Source organism: Poecilia reticulata, linkage group LG15 (assembly GCF_000633615.1).
Source record: "Poecilia reticulata strain Guanapo linkage group LG15, Guppy_female_1.0+MT, whole genome shotgun sequence".
NCBI classification, from domain to species: Eukaryota; Metazoa; Chordata; class Actinopteri; order Cyprinodontiformes; family Poeciliidae; genus Poecilia; species Poecilia reticulata.
The window spans coordinates 26,219,142-26,232,117 of NC_024345.1; positions in this window are offsets into that span (position 1 = coordinate 26,219,142).

Sequence of the window (12,976 nt, forward strand, 5' to 3'; positions counted from 1 at the left end):
AAAGAGCTTATTCTGCTATCGATTCTTTTTTGATGTTTATTGGATTGGATAATTTATTCTATTAACAAACAGGGGAATCAGCAGTGTGTGGGAGTTCAGTACACAACCACACCAGCGTGGCACCTCCTATTTTAAAGGCATACAGTGCCAATTTATAGCACAATCAAGTAACTATGTTGCCTTCAGTTGTTATAAAAATGCAGTACATATCAAACATTATTTGAAAAAGAATTTGACTTGCAAAATTGCCGCCTTGAAATTGGGCCTCTGTCTCTTTAAAAGGCTCCTACGTCTTAAAGCCGGAGCTTTAAGAAGCGTGGTTTGTTAGAGCAAGCGTTTAAGCATCCTGAAAGACTGTCACGGGAGATTAAATAATTCCACAAACATGCAAGAAAGAATCAAAGCAACACTCCAGGGAATAACATTATAACATGATGTAAAGCTCAGAAAAGTAGATTTTTCATTATACATCCCTTTAAAGAGGTGGAATTTGATCTATAATTTACATGAGTGCAGCTGGTTGGAGAATCTCATCTCACCATCTCATTGGTAGAGAAGGACCATCTAAGGGGAACTAAACAAGTGTAACCTAAATAAAGTTTAATTTGCTATTCATTACTAAAACAGCTGGGACTTTGTTGCACTGTAAATGGTTTTCATTATGCCTTGAAAAGTATATACGTATATATGCAGACATAAACTCTTCACATATGTTTAGGTTTCTGGAGGAACGAACAAAGTTAGAAAGACACTTTCTATAGCTGCAGTGGAAAAGTAGGTCACTCCAGTGTGAAGTAGAGAAAATCCAACCTCTGCATCTTTATCTCCTACCAACTTTAACATGATGCATTTACTTGGCTCGAAATCGAGAAATCAAAAGTTCATTCTTGCCAAGTTTGCTTTTCTTCAGAGCACATACTCTGTATATATATTTATCTACAGAATACAAAGACCCGATAATGCTGTGAACCAGACAATGCTGAATTCTCAAGTTGGTCAACTTGAGTTAGATGAGAATTTTATTTTTTTTTACTTTCACATTACAATTTAAATCTTCCAGATAAGGCATGACTGGAAAATATAGAAATATCCAATAAAGTGCAATATTGCAAAGTCAATACAGTGTTGCTCAATTTTAGTCAAAACATGAAGAGGTTTTAAAGCATTGCAACACTCACAACAATTTGTCACACTCATGGTCTTTGTTTGTGTGAATATCATTTAATTTCTCTGTGTTTATTGTTTTTCGTTGCTAGATTTCTTGTGTATTTGCAGTTATTTCCTTCAGATCATCATCAGGTTCTGTACTTTGATTCAGAATCTTTTACATCCTTTTTCACTCCTGTGTAAATTAGGCCCAAAACACACCGGATCCGTGATTTATGCAGCAATTAGAAATAATTAAAGTCAATGGAGCCTCACCGACTGCTAGCGATTCCCTGGAACTGCTTTTCCAATTGTCCGGTCAAAATACATCCCAGGTCTATTTTGATAGGAACTATGGAAATGTCATGAGTGAGACAGGAAGTACGACATGATAGCAAAATAAAACACATCTGCTTTGAGGGAAAATACAAACTAAGATATTTTATTTGCAAAAAAAAAAAGTTGTGTACTTTTTCATGGTAGGACCTCAGACAAACGAAGAGAAAAGAAAAACTGTGAAAAAGCGAAACTCTTCAAGCAGCAACTGCAGTTTGTGTTTGCACTGGCAGGATTCCCAGTACATATTCTGTCATGAATATTTGCTCTTATGAGTTTGGTGGTGCATTGAGTTGGAGCCTGGGTGTCAATAAAAAATCAGATCAGATTGTGAAAAGTCTGATGTATGTTTTGGACCTTACGCTGCGCTCCAGTTGTGCTCGGAATCGGGACGCCTTCCTAAAAACAGATTTTCCACTGGGAAACGGATCAACTCTGACTATCCCCAGTTACGACTTGCAAAGCATACTTTACGTTTCAATATGGTCGCTCCTCGCATCAACAGGAGTAAGATGTGGTGTAAACATATTTATTTTACAAAACACAAAGTAGGCTACATCTAAAATCAATTTTACATGTTGAGCCTCCAACTGCTTACAGAGAGTGAGCTTAAAATGTTGTTTGTAAGAAGTACTGCAAACAATGTCTATGGGCGTCGCCATGTTGAAATGCGAACTACTTTTTAAATAGAATGCTGTTACTTCAAACGTCAAAACCAGCGCAGAGTTATGACTTCCGAGGGAACGTGAACTCAGCATTAGTTCCCTCTCTTCCCTCTTTGCTTTCTTTGCCACAGCTGTACCGCATTTCCCCTGATTAGTTTTCCCGGTTCCTCCTGTCACTTCGCTTCTCAGTTAGGTACGTTTTTCTTTTCTTTTTTGTTTTTCTGTTATGTTCTCTATTCAGTGTTGGAACACAGTTTTTATGCCAACTTTCCAGACTTTTTCCTGACTTAAATTTTTAATAATTTTCAATTTTCACCCAATTTACAAACTAGAAATGCAAAAGTTGGAAGCAGGATGGATGGTAGTTATAATTTCATACATTATTTCAGTCTTTCTTTTTAAGCTGTGTTTTAAATTGGCCCACAATGAAGACTGATGTTTATGAAATAATTTTTATTATTAATTCTAGTAACTCTGTTAACATCTAGTTATACTTTTAACATTTCTGAATGCATCATTCTTCATTACTCCTGTTTTTATTTGTATAAAGAATTTCAATCTAGTTTTGTTCTTGTTACTTTAACATAAAAACTTTGCTCTTTCTCACAGCTCACCAGTTGTTGGCAATCTGCCATTTAGCAGCTAGTTTTAAAATATTTCCACTGGTTTTCAGGGAGAACCTGCTTATAAAATAAAGGTCAAGAGACTCATTCTCTTCTGAACTTTTTAATATCCTTAACAAATGTTTTCTCTGTTCACATTTGGCTTTTTATATGTAAAAATAAATCGGCATGGTGATCAGGCAGCAGAAGTCACTGCTCTTGCATACACACGGATACATTTTTATGGGATTACTTCAGAGGGATTATTAAAGACTGATTATGTGTCCTCATGGCAGAGGGATCTTTTTTTCTTTTTTTTTTTTTAAAGGAGTAGCTGGTTCAGGACTATTGTGCAGTCCTTGAGAAATCTCAAAGGGTGGCTTACTCTGCAGAAATAAGCTGCTCCAGTGTGAGATTTAAATCGGCAGCAATATGCTTTGCTGTTTTTATTCGGCTTTGCATTTCCTCCCAATGTTTACATGAAGGATAATGATTGACAAGCGAGAAAATTGATATATATTTTTTTAAGTAAACCTGTTGGGCCTATGAGTTATAAATACTATGCATCTCTTTTTTTTAATCGCTGGAACATTTCTGTCAGCGCAGTCATTTTGTTTTTGTGCAGCCAACACTGTTTCTTTTTGGAGAGGGCAAAGAATCCTGTTCTGGAGTTGGAGAATATTAGAGAATTGTATAAAAATTTAATGCAAGTCTTCAGGGACTATCATGTTTTATCCAGCATATTGTCAGAGATGGCTCCATTGTTATAATATAAAAGATTTTTTTGTTGTCACTGCTTTTGATTTCTGTGTTACTTCAGCTTTATTTTGATTACTCGAGTTCTTTTAATTTCCAGATCTGTTTTTCTCTGTTTAGGCAACAGTTTAATTCTTTTTCATGGGTTTCCCATTTATTTATTGAAAACTATTGGAGATTAAAACATATTTTTCAGGAGAGACATTAGCAAGAAGGCGTCAACATGTATAACAAACCTCACAACAAAAGAAATACAACTGATATTTAGCACTAACAAACAAACATTAAAAAACTGAGCAAAACAAAGAAACAGGAAGGCCAAAAACGGCTACCAACATGGTGACTGTTTTGTTGTTCCTCTTCCCCAGAGACATTTTGAAGTCTTTTAAATTATTCAATTAGGGATGTTTAAAGACCTACTACTTACTGTCCCTTAGCTGTTCCTTATCCAGTAATTACCTCCACCTGCTTCACATTACAGCCTCCACAGCATTGTTTACGATGTCATTCTTTTGTCATATTGTCCTGTTTTGTTTTTTCTTCCAGTTGTTTCAGCAGTTTGCTTTCCTTCCTGTTTTCCGTTGATCCGGTAAGTTCTCTGTTTTGTCGATTTTACCCCCTTACTGCCTTTATTTTCAATTACTTAGTTTTCTGGTTATCAAACAACATATAAACCAAGTAAAGATTTTTGATTCATAGTGTGTTACTATAGCACATGACCACCTTCCTAAAATAACAACCTGAGTATTTATTTATTTATTTTTTTTTTTGTCAAAAGGGATTTTGAAAGAGGTGGTGGCACATTTTGTTTTTTATCCAAAATTAGTTTTGGCAAGAAAAACCATGATCATTTACATAGTAACACCTATATTATGAAAAAGGGCTTCCAATATGATCATTGGTATCTGTTGAATATGCCTCAACAGGCAATAAGCCACTTTGGCTGTCTGGAGGTGTGTGGAAATAGTACAATTTTCCACTCTGAGGTATTCATTCATTCATTCATTCATTTATGAATTACTTTAAAAACCAAAGGCTACCAAAGGGCTGTACAGGTTAATAAGAAAATAGAAATTTCACAAACAAAAAATCACTAATAAAAGGTATAAAAGAAGCCAGGACTGAGATGGCTACCTCCATTTACTGTTTTACAATCACTGCATGTCTCACTAATATTCAGTTACGTAGAGACGGAAATAATGGTGTTCATGCATAGATGCACCTGATCAAAAATTACATCTATGAGGATGCTGCCAGAATTGTATTATTTAAAGTCCTTTTTTTATTTTAAATGTCATTTGTAGGTAAATTAGAGTGATTGCATTTTTTGCACTGATGGAGTCAAATGCAAGTTTGAAGTGTTAAAAGTGTAGAGCTTTCAAATAAAATCAACCAAATCTCTCAAAAAGTCCTTAAGTTTTTTTTTCTACCTCTGGATTTCTTGTAATCCCTAAACTATCTCCATCATCATCATGATTTTTAGATCCCATCTCTCAAGTCAACTTAAGGGATTTCTTTTTCCTAAAAAAAACAAACAAACAAAAAAAACAGTTTATTGATGAAAGTTAGTGAGGTCTTCATTTTTTCATCAGCTTGAATACATCAAAAACGTGTCTCCATTTTTTTTTTTTTTTATAATCCGTCTAGACCTGGGTGCTCAAGTCCCCGAGAGTTACCAACTTGCAACTTTTAGATGCATTTCTTCTCTTGTACACCTGGACCAAAAAAGCTTGTTAGCAGGCCTCTGCAGAGCTGAGTCACTGTTAGATTATTGTGAAGCAGAAAAAAAAAACTAATTCCAGAAACGGATATGCTCAGCTCAAAAAACACCTGTTTTAGGTTACAATTTTAAAGAAGTCAAAAGAATTTGAGGCAAAGCTTCAATTGAAGTTTTCAGCATGTTTAGTTGGCTTTGTTACTTTTTGTAAGTATGTGGTTTTTATCTCAAACTGATTGACTACAGATTTCTTACCATTTAGCTAAACCCCAGACTGAAAGAACTTATAGTTTCCACATTTATTTAGTTATCGGAAAAATGTCATGAAGTTCTAATCCTCACTGAAATTTTCAGTCAGGGCAGCATGAAAGGGAAAGTATTAGTATGCAGACCTTTCTCTAGATTTACCTTAACTTTTTAAATAAAATATGGATGAAAGATTTCTCTGGAGAAGGACATCGAGGTGGAAACTGTAGAATGATGGAAACTTTAGCCTCTTCAACCTTCACTGACTGTTAAGTTCAATATTGTGGAAGAAAAAATAAAAAAGCTTTTTTTTCTCTGTTGACTTTATTATGAAACAATTATTATAAAGCCTTGAAAAATTGATTTCTACACCAGTTATTTGGTTTCTTGATCTTGAATTTGTTTAGCAGGGGTTAAGTATTGTTTTTAACAATATTTTAGCCTACTTCATGTTGTCAGATGGGTTCTACTTAAACGCTTTGTTGGCTCAAAATGTCTGGCAGTAATTTAGTTGAAATTTGACTTCTAAATGTGATTAATCAATGTTTAATTTTTGTTTTAACAAAGGAGAAATTACATTTTGGAAAGATTTATTTCCCTTAAGCATTACTTTCAATCTAAATTGGATCAATCTACATTGGATTTACTCAATTTAGATTGATTTCAGACTCAATCAGATTTCTTTCCTATGAAGTAATTGAGTATGATAGAAACTTACCAGAAGCACAACGGTCAAGAAGCAAATGCTTTTTTCCCCCCACCATACCGCAAGGCATAGAGCACAAACAGGACACCTGGTATAACGGCTGTGGTCAAAATTGTCTGAGAAAAAAGCAGCACTTCATTAACAAAATAATCCCAATCCACATAAAATCCTATTATTTTCTGCTGCAGGTAAAATCTGAAACGGCGCGGTGTTTCTCTTCTACTCTTAACTAAGGCACAGCATGTGTATTTCTGTGATTTTGTGCCAAACTTCCAACAGGCCACTTTATGAATTTGTATTTATCTCTGACATTGTGTTTTCTGCTGTGCACAGCTGCATTATTTTGGGCCACTTTGTTCACATTAAGCACAGCCACAATAAGGGGCTTCATTTTCTGTTTTCCTGCAGAGATGAGAAAAATGTCAATTGTCTTAAGGGGATTAAAAAAAAGGTAGTTTATGTTTAAAAATGCCTCATTCTTATATCCGTCTGCCATGAGTGTTCATGGGTTTTTCCTCTCATCAGCATAACGACTTTCTTTTTTTTATCAGTTCTGCTTGATTTATAATACAGAAGGTTTCTGATTAGTATTTCTGTGAGCGTGCTGCTGAGTCACTCTTTTATTTGGGATCCCAGGGGATCTCTGATGGCCGGTGGTTCGTCGTGGTCTACGGACATCACAGCTATTCATTATTCTGCTCTCCTGCAGTACTATTTGTGGTGGATTTTTAAAAACTTGATTAATAATTACCAACCTGCTTTTCTTTGACGGCCACTGCCTCACCAGATGGAAGAGGCAAGGAGATTTTCTGGATTCCTCAGCATGCCAGCAGCACCCTGTGTGCTTCCTAATGGCCTTTTCTGTTTATATAAGTAATAACATCTGCTCTGGTGACAGCAAGCATTTTCTTTCCTACATACTGAGAACCAATAATGTGTGCCAAGGTCTTGCCCCACCCCCTTCAGCCGCGTAATAAACGGCACCCATTGCTCTTTGGATCTGGTCTTCCCCATGCATCTCTCTCTTCTCTGCCCCAGAAATCTGTCAGTGGTGCACTTTGATGTCCTTCCTCTTGTGCCTTACCCTTCTGTGGATCTTCTTTTTCAGGCTCAAGCTTTTATTTTTTCTTTTATTGTTGAGCTGTTAATCTGCCCCCATAGAGAGAGAAGCCTTTTTTTCTTTCCTGGAGTTGTGCCTGATACCTAGGAAAACATCTTAAAGTGCACAGAAGTGTTTTAAATACACTTAAGCTTGTAACTTTGACTGATCTCTGAGCAAATTTGTACAGGGTGGTGGTGTTTTCTGCTTTAAAAATATTCAAATGGAGGAGTCATTCTCACATATAGTCATTTGGTATTTAACAATTATTGGCAATTTAAACTCTACTGTGGTAAATTCACATCAAATTCCATTTTGCTGTCAAAGTAATCCCAAAGTGTACTTAATTTATCGAACTAAAATCACAAATCTGCATCTAGTACCTGTTCAAAGTAGTAATCTCTACTTAAACCATCCAGTAGATGACTCCAACCACTTTTTTTCATGTTTATTAGGCTAATGTAAATAAAAATTCAGATAGTATGGGGGTTATCTTTTGAGTTTTGCTTAATTCCATATTTATCAGTGTTTTGCAGACTAGATTTATAACCTCATCCCTCATCTGAAAAAGTAGGACAAACTTCAATAATAATTTCTGCTGTTTCTTCTTGTTCTTCCAAGTCACCAGTGTGTGCAAACTGGACAAATACACCACACTCTTACTTTGTGAAGCCAAAAAGAGATGGGTTGTTTGGCTCCACTGTTTTTAGCACTGGGATCTGCAATCACAAACTGTTTTTTGGTGAGGCACTTTTATCTCAAAATATGCTTATCATTGTTGTGTTTTAAAATAAAGTTGCAAGAAGAGACATAACGGGAAACTTTAATTCCTGTGACATGTTGAAACTTTCAGCAGATGGGTTTGGCCTTTTAGAAATAAGTGGATGTTATCAAAGTTATAAAAGTTCAATTTACAGACAGGTTTTCCTTCTTTGGCCTTTTACAGTCATCTTTCATGCATAATATTGTATGCATTGCACACCTTTCCTCTTAAAAGTTGCTCAATTTGACAAAAAAGTGACTCATGTTTTTTTTTTCTTTTCCAGAAAGGTCAGATCAGTCTGCTTAATGTAAGAGTTTGCTAAATTTGAAAACACACACATCTGGGATAATGAAAGGTCATGCAACCCCTGTTAAGAGCTTAAATTGAGATGTTTATGGGGCTTCATTCAAATGCTGAGGTATTTTGTGGGGGACACTTGATTATTCTACGCATTATTTTCCAGATGGCCAAATTCAACAGCAGCATTTAGTCTTGAGGAATGTTTCTCTATCCAAATGAAAATATTCAGATATTTCAGGTCAGATTCATGAACGTTTTACTTTACAAATGCTTTGCCACAAAAAATAAATGAATAAAAAATTCTGTTCCCTTAGAATCATTCAGTCTGTTTTGTGTTTTAGGTCAATTAGGACCAAAAATATTTAGTTGTGTGAAAAATCCTACAACAATGTCATAACTGTGAAAGCATCCATTAGGTTGAGTCACACCGTTTGAGCTAACCGGAGGCACATCATTATAAAACATAAAACACCTCAAACACTTTTCCTGTAACTTTGTGAAAAAAAAGAAATCATGTGGACATTAACAATCTAGATGGAAATTAAGGCGCAGGCCCCAATTACTTGCACATACAAGTAGCCATCATGGTGTTATAAAATTAAATGTGTTCTCTATCCAAGAGATTAACATATTTTAGTAAGAAATAAGATGAAAACTTTGTAAAAATACTGGCTAAACCTAATAACACTGTGTCATTATCCATTTATGATGAATAAATGAGCCTGCCGTTGTTGTAGGAACAAAGTGACTTTGGTCATCACCAAGACTTGCACTCAATCCCATAGAAGATTTTTCGTTTGAATGGTGGGAAAATTGCTCAGTTTTTACTTCAGGATTTAAAAAAGGACCTTTACTTGCCGATACTTTAGTCAGCTATTCCAGCAATGGTGTTTTTGTTTGGGGGGTTTTTTCATAGGAGGAGGGAAAAGAATAAAAAGGCTTTTAAAGAACCACTGACCTATTTGTTTGGCTGTTAAAAATCAGCAGCCTGTCATATGAATGAGTTACTCGACCTTTTAGAAGGAGCGATAATCGTAATATAAAATTTGGCGCACTGTGAGTTGGGTTCAGATTTCTTTAATATTCGCAGAACCAGGCCACCCTGCTCTTTCTAAATCTCTTCCCTATTTATACACAGCACATTTCTTCTTTTCTTATATGTTGCATAAAAAAAGTTAAATGGCTCCACAGTTTTAAAATGAGAACAGGTCTTTTCATAGTTCACAAAGTTCAATGGAAATTAAGGCCACAGTGAAATTCCAATATTCACTGACCTTTTTAGTTCTGATTTGGTTTTCACTGATTATCAGGAAAAATGTTATAGTCTCTTGAATGGTGGACTATTTCTACTGGTCTCCAGTTGGCTTCAGCTGTTTGAGACAAATAGCTTTTTGTACAAAGCATATTTTGGGGACCAGTTTGGTTCAAAAGGCCAAAACTCATTAAAAATTAAATCCACTTTATGACTGTGAAAATCTCCATCGGGCATCGTTTGCAGGCAGTTCCATGTTAGACATCTGGATAATCACAGCTGCAGCCTCATTACGAGGTACTCTGTAAATGGCAAGTTTTCAGTATTACCACTTAACAGTCATAATCATTTATGTGTAAAGGTTTTGCATTAAATAATCTCTGTGAAAATCACTCTCTCTACTGAGGAACCCCACTGAACGTTTTCACATTATAACCACAAACTTTTTAGTATTTAATTTTAATATTTTTGTTTGCACCATTTCTATTTCTTCTTTTTGTGGGAGGGGTAACTGCGGAGGAGCTGCTGAGATCAATAACTCGGGTGGGAAAATGCCGATAGGAGTAAGGGTTGCATAAAGAAAGCTGTTGCTGAAAGTAGGAATGTTTGCAATTTGCTGCAAGCCATGTAAAGCAGTGGCTCATCAATCCTTACTGACAAGACGAAGTCAACAAAATATTTTAGTTTTTTATTAATTTACTTGAAAATAACCTTAAACACAAATTTTAGAGCCTCAAAGTGTGAAGTTATGGTAGGAAAAAAAAGTCATGCTCAGTCTCGAAGCTTTAATTTCAGCTGACTCAGAGCTGAGAAGCCACACTCACTTAGATGTTTCAGTGGAAGGACAATCGCTCATCATAGCGCCTCTGTGAATTTGCCATCATGTGATAGCCCCTCTAGCTGACTCTGTTCCTTTATGACATGGTGATTTCTGCGTTCACTCCAAAAGTGACACACATCCAGTCATCATCCCATTGTTTCTCAGGAAAACGAAACTCAATTAGCAGAACTTTTGTATCCTCGTCTATGTTGTGAAATGATGAGTTTATGCAGATTTGATCATCCAAATGGCATGCATGTAAACACTTGTTCTGATCATGTTCTGATTGTGGCAAATTGACCTCACTGCGCAGCAAGTCAATGACCCAAAACATGCAGCCAGAGCAACAGTGAATGACTAAACAGGTTTTAAGAACTAGACTGGGCCATTTTACCACACATATGCTTTATTTCATATATTTGCAGTTCCTGACCTGGAGGTGAAGTATGAACAAAAACCTTAGTCTCTACATTTGCAAAACTGGTAGAAACTGATGTTTAAAAGCAAAAATGGTTCTTTATTAGTAGACAGAACACTGATTCAGTTTTTATGCCTGACTGATTCACAGATCAGAATTAACTTTAGAAAGACTAATGTGAAACACTTCTCAAGAACTACAGGATGTTTTGTTCATTCCTGTAGAAGGCTTCACCGTTTTTTCTTCAGTCCAGACTTATTTATTCTCCTTCCTCACATCCATTCCTTCTCCAGTGAAGAGAATAGTCTAAATGACGGCGTGTTTCTATGTATATGATGGCATCTTGGACTTCAGCTGCACAGTGATTAAAATGCTTCAGATGGTCCTGAAATTTGATTGTTTGCTCACATTCCTATGTTTGAGTTTTATCACTATGGATATTGTCTGTAACTCTATTTATTCATGGTAATCTTTATCCCTTTTAGGACATCCTATGATATTTGTAAAAATATGAATATGACTATATAATTCAACCAATAGACTAAATTCTACTGTAAATTTGATTCTACTTAATTTTAAATGGGTATCAAAAAATGCTTTAAAAATAATAGCAATTTTTGGTCTCTTTTATTGAAGCCATTTTACATTGATTGCATTTAGAAATTTGATTTACCTTCTGAATTTCTATACACAAGTCAACAAAAATGTCCATGCTGTATTTTTCATTCTTCTAGACAAGAGGGGTGACCTTGCTGCTGTTAAAATTGCTCAGACTTTGTCAAAGCTTCAGTTTTGGTAACAATCTTTACATTAACTTTAGTTTATTAGTTTAAATAATAAGCTAATAAAATACTGATGGCTCCATAGTTTGAAGTTCAAAGTTCAAACTGTGGAGCCATCCACAGTTGGAAATACTTTTCTTTTCATGGATTTTTTCTTTTGACTCCTGCCTTACTAATGCTTGTAGCTTTGACTTTTGAGACCTTTTGATTTCTTTTGTTTTTATTTACAGATCGGCGAAAATATTTTTTTATATTTATGTACAAAGGATGAAAATGAATTTTTACATTTGCATTGTAACTTATGATTGTGTACAACTGCTTGGATTCCTCAAGGTTGGTATTTGGGTGTCATCATGCTATTTTTCTTTCTGCTGTCTACAGTAATAGGAATGTACTGAGTGATGTTCATGACCTTGGAAAAAAAGTATATTAAAAGAAGTATTGAATATAAAAATATTTTTTAAAGCGTGACTCATCAGAAGTGGTGAATCCAGCTTGCGGTAAAAAAAATGGCTCAGTATTTTTTGAGATATGCTCATGTATTTTTCACAGTAGTTTGTTGGAACCACAGATGTGTGGAGCGACTAATAACTATTGCAAATTCCTTCTACATTGACTTTAAATGTCACAACGGGTAGGTGCCTCCATTTTCCGTCATATTCCTGCCATTACAAACATAATGGCAATATATTTGCATCTCCAAAGCAACATTTTTCACAACTAAATTTCAACAAAATCACCTATGGCACAGTTATTGGTAGCCCCAATAGTTCATTTTTAAATAAATTCAACTTAAGTTATTCAGAATTGAATACAAAAATAATGCACTAGACCCAAAATGTAACTTTAGTATCTATTTCCATCCCTAGACTAATTATGCAGAAAATCTGTTGGATATGATGAATGAATGATTCAAACAGATAAAAGCTGTAAGGTCCAACATTGTAATGGTTTACAGAAAAACAGCTGTCCCATCAGTTTTACAAACTATGAAGATCACAGATCCAAATAATTTTGCACTTGATGGTTTTGTCAAACACAATTTGCTTTTTCACTTGGAATATCGTCCCACTGAAAACGTCTATTCAAAGTAAATGTGCTTTGGGGAATAGTGTAAGATTATAGTTTCAGATGACAGCAGGAGTTATTCAATGATTAATAAACTCACTTTCAGTGTTTGTTCTTCCTTCTCGGCTGCAGCAGTGGCTCAGATGTTTGACGTGGAGTAAGCTCCTTTCCAAATAGTTATTTTGGATGCTGATAAATACCTTTTTCATGATGGTGTAATTGATTTTACTGTCTGTTCGCCATTGTAAGGCATTACTCAATGTACAGTAATTCTCCTCTGAGGAGGGATGATGAAAATTA